The 14,049-nt window shown below is 41.4% G+C and overlaps 1 protein-coding gene across 2 annotated transcripts in view; it reads left to right on the forward strand.

The window, feature by feature from the left end:
* Positions 1 to 3,818: 3,818 nt before the first annotated feature.
* Positions 3,819 to 14,049, forward strand: part of fggy (FGGY carbohydrate kinase domain containing) — a 178,323-nt gene continuing 168,092 nt past the window's right edge. Inside the window, exon 1 of one of the 2 annotated variants that reach the window (XM_033028522.1) lies at positions 3,819 to 4,014. The gene's annotated coding sequence lies outside the window, so the exon portion shown is untranslated. The remainder of the gene's footprint in view (positions 4,015 to 14,049) is intronic. The other variant, XM_033028523.1, reaches the window with a different exon arrangement.

Genomic DNA, 14,049 nt, shown 5'->3' on the forward strand with positions numbered 1-14,049 from the left:
GTCCCACAGGTAAAGTTTAATCCATATTCCTATTAATTTGTATCCATCTCATGTTGTTAACACAAATACATTTTGCTAATTTATTTAATCAAGAAATCCTAAATTAAAATAGCAAAATGTATTTGTGTTAAAATATGAGTCTCATGTCTGTAAATAAATGAGACATGTTCCCGATGTTGGGGAAGTCCAGAACAAGGGGTCACAGTTTAAGGATAAGGGGGAAGCCTTTTAGGACCGAGGTGAGATTTTTTTTTCCCCACACAGAGTGGTGAGTCTGTGGCCACAGAATGTAGTTGAGACCAGTTCATTGGTTATATTTAAGAGGGAGTTAGATGTGGCCCTTGTGGCTAAAGGGATCAGGGGGTATGGAGAGAAGGCAGGTACAGGATACTGAGTTGGATGATCAGCCATGATCATATTGAATGGCCGAATGGTCTACTCCTGCACTTATTTTCTATGTTTCTATGTTTCATTTCCAAACTTCTAGTAGACACAAAATGCTGGAGTAATTCAACGGGACAAGCAACATCTCTGGAGATAAGGAATAGGTGACATTTCGTTTCTAGAATTCTATAATTCAAATGGGTCAAGCCAGTTCATAAGAAACTCAGATAACTGAATTATTAGGCTTTGCAGACGTTGATAAGATTCATTGCCCATATGACCCGAAGGGGATAATTTGGAGTGTCTGTTTTATAGACCTGACAAAAGCATGGAACAGGTGTTGAAAAGACAAAAAAAAGTACATTCTAATTAGTTATTCAGCATTGTGTCTTAATCCTGTCCTTTTTATTCTAAATCTAGAAAGAGACAAATGCCATTCTAATACAGCCTCAAAGAAACATTGATATGAAGCTCATGGAGAAGAAAAAAATGAAAATAGCCAAAACTATCGAAAAACATCATGCATTTGTAACACTGCATTTGAAAGATGTGGGATGAAATCGTGCAGGCTAAGATACCCAGGTTTTTCCACATCATAGGACATCAAAATATCCATCAAATTTGCATTAAACTGGCAGTGCTTGGATTCCAAAGGTAGGAAATCATACTTGGAATTGGTCAAGTCACGATGAGTCACAGGGAGATCATGATCACACACATGAAGACGCTAAACCAAGTGGTAAATTTTACGAGTCTACCTGTTTTTTCTGTGAAGTTTCCAGGTTGTTTAATTACCTTCTGAAAAATAAGTTCAATGAACAAATTCAGACACGTAAATGTTATTTCATTGGTTGCCATGACTTGTTTAATTTTTCATAACTGTTCAATTCAAAATAATTGGCTGTTCAATTCAAAATAATTGGCTGCCATGTGCTTAGCAGAATATATCACGCCATCTGTGTTTGCACAAGGTTGGCCTGGTTTCTTCCCCCAAGCACAATTCAAAGCCAGTTTGAATTGACCTAGAAATATATGTATCAAAATAAACTTTTGGGGTATGAACAGGTGTGGTTCTGTTCAGATTGCATCAGATAATTTCAGGGTAAAATCAGCCAGAAGTCCAGGGTGATACAAAAAGGAGCAGGTTAACATTAAGGGAACATTTTGAAAAACAGCAAGAAGGGGAAAATACACTTGATAATAATCATGAGAATTTTCTAAATGGAGTATAACTGATTGTAAAGTTACAATATAATTCAACATCACTTGGAACATTAATTGTTTTTTTTAGAACTCCGATGTAAAAGCAGGAATAATCATTGAGAGCATACATTATACATCTGGCCTGGCTAATGCCAGGAATCTGAGATTACAATTAGGCAAACTGAAATACTGTAAGTATTTCTGAAAGTCATAATGTGTAGAAAGGAACTGCAGATGGTAATTTACACCGAAGATAGGTTCCAAATGCTGGAGTAACTCAGTAGGACAGGCAGCATCTCCGGAGAGAAAGAATGGGTGACATTTTGGATCAAGACCATTCTTTCAGACTGTAAAAGGATCTTGACCCAAAACACACCCATTTCTTCTCTGAAAGTCATAACACTGTTTGACGTTGGAGAATGAGTGACACAATACCCTAATTTAAAATGGTTATTATGATATAGGATTGTATCTTGGGGTATAGGAGGCTTCTGTATGTAGGAGTTTTGGATGCAGAATAAATGGTGGTATGATGGCACACTAATTAATGCTGCAACTCCAGGGAGCCAGCTTCCATCCTGATCTTGGATGCTGCCTGTATGGGCATTTCATTGCTTGGGTGTTTTGATCTTCTCCCCGATTTGCTATTATAAGCTACCCCTTAATGTATACGTGGCACAATTACTAAAGGGGAGATCACAGGCATTTGAGAGGAGCTTTAGGGCTACAGGAAAATTAGAAGATGGGAAAGGGATTAATGTGTTTGTTCTGTTTGGACCCAACAAAGGCTGTACGGCCACCTATTATATTGTAATAAGTAAGCAAACATGTTTTGCCTAAGAGAATAGAAGCTGTACCATTGTAACTTTTGAGGGAAATGTGAATACATATTTAAGTCAATAGCGATGATGAGACATTAGGGATCAAACCTGACAATAGAACTAATTTTGACTGGTATAGCAAAACTTTGCTATATAGCAGAATAGATGCCATGGATGTTTGGTCTCCTGTGGTTTATATATTTTACATAAAACTATGCCCACCACCAATAGTCATTCGGTAGTATTTGATTGAACAGTCAAATTCCTCAAGCATACATTTGAATGAATGAATGAATGAATCTCTGAATGGGAGATGGTGACAGAACCAATGTAAGTGGAAATTCTCTCTAACTTCTCATCGCGCTATTTGTTATAAAGATAATTGTCTGGGACTTCATTGGTAGGTGAAACCATCACTCAGATCTTATTGCTGGAACACCAGACATACCTGAAATAAGGTGCCATGGTTTATCATCCAGGACAATGTGCAAGCTAACTGCAGACATGGCCTGCAATAAAGAATTAAGCAATTCCAAGCCATTATATCTGATCAAAAATCTAGTTTTGCCTTGAATGATGTAGGATAGTTTACAAATTAAATAATTTGCATAACCATGAATATGCTCAGCAGCAGAGTACGATGAAGATCAAAGAGACAATGATTATTAAACAGAAATGAAATCAGCTTCCCACCTTTCTCCTCAACTCTCTCAATCACCTAACTCTAGCCAACTGAAGTCACACCATGCATAGACAAGATTTGATTTGGCATAGGGCCGCATAATATCCCAGCTGCTTTCAAGAGAAATGCTCCAAGATAGCTGTACCTCTAAACCTAGTGCTTCTGAGCGACCACACCATTTCCATTTACCGACAGTGGGAAAATTACCCGGGCATGTTATAGTCACAATAAAAGGGCCAATCCAATATAGCCAATTACCACTCTATCAATCTATTCTGTCATCATAACAGCGAGATGTGATCACCAGTGCCTTCCAGAAGTAATGTGCTCAGTTTGTGTTCCACTAGGACCATACAGCCTTGAAAGCCCGGCATATAAAAAGCTGCTTTGAGTTTTTAGAATAAATAATTCATACGGTTAGATATTCTCAAAGGCTTAAGAGGCGAAAGCACCACGTGTGCATTACTGCCTGAATAGGTAGAGGGAGAAGTCACATTGGTTTAAATAACCACCAATATGCATTAAACTCAACCTATGGCACGCAGCAACACGCCTCTAGATCAGTTGGTTGCAACCCCAAGCAAAAGCGTGGAACCATAAAAAATAATAGGGAAACTGAAAGACGAAAATCCTTCAACAATTCAATATGAAACTGGATTTCACACTGTGATTCTGCCACGTCGCCGCTCACGAAATTGAAAAAACAAAACAAATTCAAGGTCTTAAAACGAGTTTGAACTTTATTTCCACTGTTAGTTTAGGTTGGTGAGCGCCGGTCAAAGTCCCCTTGGCTCTGGCGGCTTCCCGGAGCGCGGCACCACCGGACCGGCTGCAAGAGAGCTCTTGCCTCGGGCACCTCACACAACCTACTCCGGGAGTCGGTGTTGGTCGGCGCCCACACACGCCGGCTCTTGACACGGTAACTCGCATATTTAATCCCCCACACCACACCACACCTGTCCCGCCGAGCCCTCAGGTGTTGCCGCTTCCCTGCATCCGTCTCCTTCACGGCGGCGCGGCGCGGCGCGGCCTGCAGGCTCCGCGGGCATGACGCGCGTCCCCGGCCCACTCCGCCCCGCCCCGCCCGGTCATAGAGTGGAGCCCAGTCTGAAGAAGGGTCCCGGCCCGAAACGTCACCCATTCCTTCTCTCCAGAGATGCCGCCTGTCCCGCTGAGTTACTCCAGCTTTTTGCGTCCATCTCCATGGAGCCAAACAACGTGGAAACGGGCCTTTCGGCCCAACTCACCCATACCGGCCCACATGTCCCAGCTACACTTGTCCCACCTGCCTGCGTTTGGCCCATATCCCTCTAAACTTACCCGATCCAGTGCCATGTCCTTCGGCGCTTCTTCAACGCTCGGGCCTTCGCAAACACCATGCATGGGATTTTTTTTACGAACCAGATTTCAGGTCTCAGCATAGTCTCTATGGTGGTTGCGTTTTTTGTAAGCAGGCATTCCCCCTTGCAACGACAGTTCTATTTCTCCCCCCCCCCCCCCCCACTCCCTCTGACTGCTAATATCCCTGGCACAGCACTGTGCATTCTATAAATCTAACATCGATTCGAAAAATACTCGGATTAGGCAGCATCAAGTTTCTGGGGAAATAATACCACTATTTGCCTGATTCACTGTGTAGTTCTAACTAGTTTGTAAAATTATCAAATCCCATTCCAGGGTGGTTTGCTGGTTAACTGGAGCAGGAGCTGTTATAAAATCGAATTAGATGGGTTTATTTTGGAAACTACAATAACAAGATCTAATCTTAGCCAAATAGAATGTCAAACGCATGTGGCTTTGCGCAACCTTGAGGACTAGGAAATGCAATATTGCAAAGTTACCCATCATGTCTGGAACTATAATTTTGTTAAGTGGGATTGCTTTGGGATAGATCTGGTGGATCATACCGGACTTCCATGTGAGCAATGAAACATCACAATCTGTAATCTTGTTCCCTGGTATATTCCTCACTACCTTAGTGAGGAATGTTAGGAACAACATCAGGCTTACAAAAACGAGGTGCCAACCGATAGATGAAAAAATGTAGGATGTGAAGCAGTAACAGTATTCAATAATGCTTTTCCAATCAGTGGATTAGATTAAAGCTCCGAAAATTTCATCACATCTTGTGAATGCAGTGGGGTGGCCGAACAGTTAAAGGAAGACTACTGTCCAATTCACCTCTGACCTATTGTTGACATTAGACTTTGTCTATGGAATAAGCGAGTTTGGTATTCTGAAAAACGCAAGGAATCATGGGATTTGTCAAAGGTCATTCGCGATAAAGAAAAAAACGAATGAAGCGCTGGTTGTATAAACTATAAATTCTTATCTTTATTCATAATTTATGTGTAAAAATATATTTAATCTGAGGAACGGGGGTGCCAGGTAGCGGGAAGGCGGGGTGTAACAGCGAGAGAGAGAGAGAGGGCGAATGCAAGTGGGAGACGGGGAGAGACTGGACCGGCGGAGAGACATCCTTGGCAGCCGAACTGCTGTGTGTGTACAGACCTGTGTTTCATCCGTAGTCAGGATCGAACCCTGGTCTCCAGCACTGCAAATGCTGTTGAATTACTACTGGAACGTCCCCGTCCCCTCCCGAGTGTCCCATCCCTGTCCGTGGGCGGCTGGAGATGTCCGTGGTGACCCTGGAATGACGGGACACCGGCTCGGAGCAATGGCGACCCCAGGCTTACAGCCTGCGCGGTGAAGAAGCGCTAACACCAGCTCAACACTGCCTGTCCTGCCGGGTTAACCGACAGCCCTGGATTGACGGTCCACGCTGGCAGTAAGCCTGGGGCCACCACTGCTCCGGCCGGTGTCACATCAGTCCAGGGATGTCGGTTAACCCGCTTGCAGTGGCGGAGACCCGGGTTCAATCCTGACTACTGATGAGACTCAGGTCTGTATACACGCAGTAGCACAGCTGCCAAGAATGTTTATCGCGAGTGACCTATGACCTGGGCATGCGCAGTCGGAATACGGAACTCTCTTATTGATGCGCTACAATCCTGAGAACTATATTCTGCACTCACTATCTTCCCTATTGCCCTATTGTATTTGAGTTTGACGATTGTATTCATATATATTATCTGATTGGATAGCAAGGAAAACAATGTTTTTCACTGTACCTTGGTACGCATTACAATAATTAACCCAAACCACATTTATCCAGAAGTGCGGAGTGCATGATTTATACGTCCTTCCTGAGATTTCAATCAACACAGAAGCCATCAACTAATTCAATTCACTCTAGGTGTTGCCAAGAAATGGCTGAAAATACCAAATGCATCAAAAGCTTTGAAACCAGACAACATAACATGTGCTATGCCTTGAATCAAGCTGTTCCACTTCAGTTACTACAATGGAGTCTACTCAGAAATGTAGAAAATTGCCCAGATATGCTCAGTTTGCAAAAAGCAGGATAAATCCAATCCGACCAGTTACTTTCTAATTGGGCTCCTCTCAATCATCAGCAAAGTAATGTAAGGTGTCATGGATGGTGCTATCTTGTGTCTATAACCACTAATCTGCTTATTGTTGCCCTGTTTGTATTGTGCTTGCATCATTCAATTGCAGAGCTCACCACAGCCTTGGCTAAACCGTCAGTGAACCCTCGGAAAGCATCTGGACCTGATTGTATACTTGGTCGCATTTTCAAAACCTGCAGGGACCAACTAGCTGGAGTTTTGTGGACATCTTCAACCTCTCAGAACTGAGGTCTGATCTGCTTGAAAAGGGCATCAGTTATACGGACGACCAAGAAGAGTAAGTTGACAACCCACTGGTGACACAAACATTCATGGTGATAAATTGCTTTGAGAGGTTAGTTATGGTGCATATCAACTCCTACCTCAGCATGAACTTGGACCCATACAATTTGGCTACTACCACAATAGATTAACGGGATACGATCTCGCTGGCATTCCACTTTGCACGGGACCACTTGGATAATAAGGACGCATACGTCAGGCATTTGTTCATAGATTACAGCTCGGCATACAACACCATCATTCCCTCCAAACATTTTACCATGCTCGGAACTGGATCTCAGTGCATCCCTTTGCAACCAGAACCATATCTTCCTCATCAACACAACACAATTGGCATGAATTGGCGACACCACTTTCTCATTGATAACCATCAGCACAGGGTACCTCAAAGTTGTGTGCTCAGCCCCCTACTCTGCTCACTCTGGACCCCTGACTGTAATTGGACACAGTTCCAACTCCATCTTTAAATTTGCTAACGACACCATAATTATTGGATGAATTATGGAAAATAATGAGGCAGGTATAGGAGGCAGATCGATCATCTGATTGAAAGGTGCCAGAATAACAGCCTTGTATTCATCGTCAGTAAAAGTCAAGGAACTTGTTGTTGACCTTAGAAGAGGAAGGCTGAGGATCCACAAACCTGTCTTCATCCGGTCGATGGTGGATAGTTCCTGGGCGTGTTTATTTCTGAAGATCTTTCCTGGATTCAGCACATTGGAACAATCATAAGGAAGCCCATCAACGCCTCTACTTTCTTAGATTGGGGAGATTCGGTATGTCGACGAATACTCTCTTGAATTTCTACAGGTGTAGGTAGAAAGCATATTGACTAGTTGTATCACGGCCTGGTTCGCCAACTAGAACGCTCAGGAATGAAGGAGATTGCAAAAAGTGGTGAACATTGCTCAGTCCAGCACAGCACTGACCTTCCCACCATCAAAGGGATCTATAGGAGATGCTGTCTCAAAAAGTCAGTCGGCATAATCAAGTACCCACACCACTCTGGTCATTCTCTTATTTTACTCCTACCATCGGGGAAAAAGGTATATGAAAAGTCTGAAAACTGCAACATTCAGGTTCAAGAACAACTTCCTCCCAATGGCATCAAGCTATTGAATATAACAAACTCCAACTAAACTCTGAACAACGAACTGCCTTGTTTGCACAAGGGCCTTTGGACTTTATTTTGTTTATTGCGCTACATTGATTTTTTTAATTGAACTTTGTTTTGTTTGTTTAATTTATTATCTTTGAGTACTATGTTTACAAACTATGTTTACAAACTATGTTTACAAACTATGTTTACTATGTTTCCTCTTCAGTATATATGACAATAAAACACTCTTAACTCTCTTGACCAAACTTATTTCCCGAGGTGACGTGAGTGTCACTGCCCTTGACATCAAGACAACGTGTTGATCAGTCATGATCACATTGAATGGCGGTGCTGGCTCGAAGGGCCGAATGGCCTACTCCTGCACCTATTGTCTATTGTCTATTGTCTATTGTTAAGAGTGAGGACTCGAGTTGGGATGAAAGTGAAGACAGTGGGAATCAAGTGGAGAGCACTTCAATGTCTGGAGTCAAATCAGGCACAAAGGAAATGGTTGCAGTTGTTGAAGGTCATTCATCCAAGCTCATGGAAATGAGTGTAACATTTATGCGGAGTAATGTCCTAGCATTTGTCAATGGCCTTTCTTCCGCCAGAAAGTCATAAGTGGATATTTGCAGCCAATTGCAGAATGTGCAATCCTGTTTGAAATGCTCAGTAACCAAAACTTTCACCGTGCTGAATGCTGACATGGGCTTGTGAGTGGTGACTACCATCATGCGACAGAAAGTGCCAGGCAATGACTACCTCCACCAAAGAGTGTCTAATATCTACATTCAATGGCATTACTGACATTGGGTCCCCACCTGATCAACATCATGCAAGTCCAGAAACCCAAATGGACTACATCCATAAATATTATGGTTTCCAGAGCAGGTACAAGGCTGGGGCAAATGCTCATGTGATGGTAGCTCGAAACCTGTCTACATTTTATAAGGAACTTAATGAAATATTCTTCAATTGCCTGGATGAATGCAACTCCAACAACACACAAGAATCTCAAAATACTTCAGGACAAAGCAGCTCACTTTATTAGCACTCTAGAGGCCTAAACAATGATTTTCTCCACAATTGGCACACTGGTGTATGGGGACACCTCTAATTTTCCCACCAATTTGCACAGTATTTGGAAGTATATCACTGTTCTTTCATTGTTGCTGACTCTAAATCCTGGAAGTCACAACAGTATTGTGGGAGTACCTTCTGCTGAGGTGCCAGAAGATGGAGTTACAATAAATATTAGCTTTTCCATTGACACACAGTTTCTAAAAAAAGAATAATTATAAAGGAGATGTAATTGTAGAACAAAGATTGTGACAGTGAAGAAAAAAGAGGCTGAAAGTAATGCAGTTTTTGTTTGCATGACTGAAAGACGTGGGGAGAAAGTACGTATCAAGAAGCAGAATATTATCAGATTGGAGTGATGGAGGAAAAGTAACCATATAGTCATACAGCACTGAAACAGGCCCTTCAGCCCAACTCGTCCATGCCGACCAAAATGCCCTACCTTAATTGATCTTATTTGCCTGTTTGGTATTATGTGAACATGGAGAGTTGTGTAGAAACGGATGCCGCTGAAATAGATTTATGAAATTGGACTCTGCGCATTGACAAGGATGGAGCCGCTACCAGTGACGGACGTGAGGAATGGACGGTAGGAGAGGGTATTGCCTCCAGTGCCTTCAAGGTCGGCTGCAGGAGATGCCCCCCAGGATACAGAGGAGGTCGGGCAAGCCTTACCCGGCATGGAGATGGACGTTGGGCCGGAGGCCTGCAGCAACCTGGGGCTTATCTTGGTTTACCTGGATCAGGGGTGCTCCAGTACTTCCAGCATGTGGACCAGATCTTGGATTTATTTTTGAAAAATATGGGGACTGTATTTGTGGGTTTTCCAAAAGAATTTCACTGCTGTGCATAACGTGACAATAAAGAACCATGGATTTTTCTATGAAGACTTCTTGCCGAGAGTGAAGTAAGCTGACGTATTGAAAATCTATTTGGCATTCCTCACCTTTTAAAAAATCTAGATGGCTAAGCATGAAATATTTAGGATTACATTGCCTTATTGTTAAATTCTGAAGTTGATGCCTTCAACATTTATAATTCCTCCTTCAGGTTTCATGCACTTTTTTCTACCAACACAGATGAAGGAATGTTTAATGTACCCACTGCTTATAGTACCAAGACTATGTAACAACTTGTTTTCACATGTCATTCCTTTTCTTGAGTGATATTTGGCAAGTGCATCAGATTTTCTTTTGAAGCCGTCGCCAACTATTTCTGAGCACGTAAACGAATGCAAGAACCACAAAGAAGAAATTTGCATTTGATGCAAAAAATAGCCATGTTATAGATAACAAAGGAGAAAGCTGGTCAAGGGGATAAAGCTGTCAAATTGAATGCAATTCAAAGAAGCATAAAGTAACACATTTGGAGAAGGTAAATAAGGGATGGGAATACAGCGACTCCCCAGGTTATCAATTACATTAATCTGATGCAAATTCCCCTGTGCATTTTGCAAGCTAGTAATAATATTAAAATCTTTGGTGGTATTCATTAATGACTGTATGCAGTGTATACAATTAGTTTATTTACGAGTAATGTTAGGGTGACTTTGCAATGGAATTATAAGAATTATAGCAAGTGTATATAGAGCAATATATGAATTGCGATAGAGAATGGACGTTTCTGACATGGGGAAATAGGTTTAGGAACTATTCTCAGGAATGGAATCCATTACATAACTTGGGGACTGCCCGTATATAATAAATGATTCAATGCTCTGAACTAGAGAGGGAATGATGGATCATGAAGCAAATGTTCACACATCATTGAAAGTAACAGGACAGATTGAAATGCTGATTAAGAGACATGCAGTACCATATCGTCCAATCTATATAATATAAGATTAGTGAAGTCTTTCACAAACTATCAGTATTACAAACATTCAAATAAGATACATGAGGCCTGCCCTGCCTTTCAATAAGATCATGGCTGATCCGATTGTAACCTCAACTTCACATTCTTGCCTTCACGTGGTAATCTTACACTCTCTTGCATGTAAAGAATCTATCCAACACCACCTTAAAAATATTCAGACCATTCTAAATACAAAGACACAACCCATTGAGAGAAAAAAACTCCTATTCCCTCTTTTGAACAATACATTATTTGATAAGTAATTCTAGACTCTCCAAGATGAAGATGTATCCTCTCGACAACCAGTCTATTAGGACTCAGGGTTTCAGTCACTTCATCTATCTTTCAGACTCCAGTGAATAAGAATCTAGTTTAACCAATCTTTCCTCACAAGTTAATTCACCGATTTCAGTTATCCAATTAGGCCTTAGGTAGAGAACTAAATCCAACTCAACGAGACACCGGCCTCAGGAGCTGAAAAGGATTAGATGGGTAGTTTATGGATATTTCAAGTTTGCATGAATTGATTTGTGATCGTCGATTAAAGTGTGATGAGTGGGTTAACAAAAAGAGTTTCTTCCTAGAAGGTTCTAACATGGGTCTGGAAGCCAAATATGCGATTGCCATTCAATTTGTAAAGTGCTGTTTTATTTCAAAGAAAGATACTCTCCCACCGGTACAGACTGGTTGAATCTGATTGATTTCAACCTTTTGAAATTGGCTATGTGGAATGTATATTGACGTAATTTACATGGCTTTCCTGAAGGTGTTTGTAAGAGATTGGACGCATAGAATTTCTGGGAAATTATATAACCAGACGGTTATATAACCCGATGGGGATTATGCAGTTGATTCATTAAAAAGATACAGAGAATGGCTGTTTGGTCCAATTGTGCCCAAGTGATTGAAAAAGAGAAATTCCACCTTCCTGCATAAGATCCATCACTGAAAATCAACGTCTGTCAAGATACATCCAACACAGATGGTAAAGGTTTAGAGGAATTTGTGCCAAATGTAGGCAAATGGGACTAGTACAGGTAAACATCTTGGTCGGCATGGGATGAAGGGCCTGTGGTGACGTGCTATATAACTCTACGACTCTGGTCATTGAATTAACTAAAGTCATGAAAGCACTAGAAGAGTATATGGAAGATTTACAAGGGCATTATCAGAATTTTCATTAAGAGAAATGATTGGGAAGGTTGGAGTTATTTACTTTGCAACATTGTAGGTTTTGATTGGTCTAGGGAGATTGGAAGGACTTGCTTCCCTTATCAAACGCATTAATATCTAGGGTCACATATTTTAAGTGCAGTAATTGATGGAAGAGAGTTGAGGAAATGTGTTTTAACTGAGAAAACAATGGGGTTCGGACCACATTGTTTGAAGGGGGTTGTGGGTGGGGTTGATAGCAACGTGACCTGACTGGTTGACACCAGAAGGGAGACACTTAATTTTATGTTAATTACCCTCCAGAACACCATTGGCACCCTTCCTCTAAGAGTTTTAACCCAGTTTACTGATGGCATCCAACAAAGAGTGAGGTGGAGGGGAGGGGAGGGCTGGGTTGTGATGATGGACGAGACCAATTAATTAATTAATTCTGCTTCAGAAGATTATTTATTGTGGAATTTTCTTCAACACCACTTGTATACATCTTGTATTATTTTGTTCAAAGGTCACGGCTATGCTGACAAAGCTGTACTTATAGCCTGCTCATAGTTTTTAAAAGTTTGTTATTGTTAGTATTCCTAACTTGTTGTCTTCATAATAATTGTACTTCTATAATGGTGTAACAATGACCGTCTGATATTGACTCCACACAAAAGAATTGTGATATATGTTCGTGAAGATAGAATGATACTTTATTGTCACGTGAACTTGGCACAGTGAAATTCTTTGTTTTGCCTACAGTACACAAGTATGTAAAGAGTTGCCATGTATAGGGTGCTGACAAAGTTACTAAACTGTTCAATATAGTTCCAATAGTCCTTCCTTCTCCCCCAGCCCCTCTTGCTCTAGGAACCCCCCCCCCCCGCCAAACTGGGTCCCCCTTTGTTCTTGACCCCCCACGCTGGGTTCCACTTTGTTTTTGGTGGCGCGTTCTTGACCGACCACCTGGACTCACGCATGCCCGTCCTGCGGGTGATGGATCTCCGATGTCCCACCTCGCTTACCGACGACCCTCCTCACTTGGCCGGCGGCTGAGTCCGGTCCTGGCCGCCCCGTGCCAGCGACTGGGATTATAGGTGAATTAGAGGGAAACTTGATGTGGTAGGATATGGAGCTCCATGACACCTTCATTCTTTCTGTTTTCAGTGTAAAGCTACTCTACTGGTAAAGGGAGGTGGTGTCTGAAGAAGGGTTTCGGCCCGAAACGTCGCCTATTTCCTTCGCTCCATAGATGCTGCTGCACCCGCTGAGTTTCTCCAGCAATTTTGTGTTAGAATAAATGATGAGTTACTGCACCCTGTCCTTTACATTACATTCTCTTCAAAATGCAATCAGATTTAAGAAATCATCAATTTATTTTCTCAAGAAATATTGATCTGCTTTCCACTTGAGAATTTCATTTGATTTGATAGTCGGTATCCTTTCTGAGAGTCATTTCTGCTTATCTACTGAATTTTGAGAAAAAGGATGTTGGAAGCTCCAACCTTGCCCTAACACTGAATGATTTCAATTGCGTAGTTTGAAACAAAATGGCACGGTCAGCCTCTTTATGATGGTCATTCCTTAAAATATAAATATAAATCATGCCTATTCATACAAATTTGTTAATTACATTGAACAAAAAGTCTTTGCATTGATATTTACCTCATCTTTAAAAGTCTGGCACCTCACGAATTGGAATATTGAAAACAGAATTTGCTTTTCAGTGGTGAGTGTAATGTTTGAGTTTCTTCAGAATTCAGTATCACTTGACAATCCTAATTGAAGCCAGCCATTCTCATTCTAAAAAGAATGTATGGTACAACAATGAATCTAGGACAAACTACCTAGTACAACTCAGTTCTTAATGTATAAGTACAGGTACATCCATATATGCTACAGGGTGTTTAGTGAAAGGGTAGTTATAAAGTACAGACTTTAGTTAGACTAGTGATTTAAAAGTTTAAAACAGCTATCCGATTGAGAGAAAAGAAAAGGTTT

The sequence above is a fragment of the Amblyraja radiata genome, chromosome 10 (assembly GCF_010909765.2).
Source record: "Amblyraja radiata isolate CabotCenter1 chromosome 10, sAmbRad1.1.pri, whole genome shotgun sequence".
NCBI lineage: Eukaryota > Metazoa > Chordata > Chondrichthyes > Rajiformes > Rajidae > Amblyraja > Amblyraja radiata.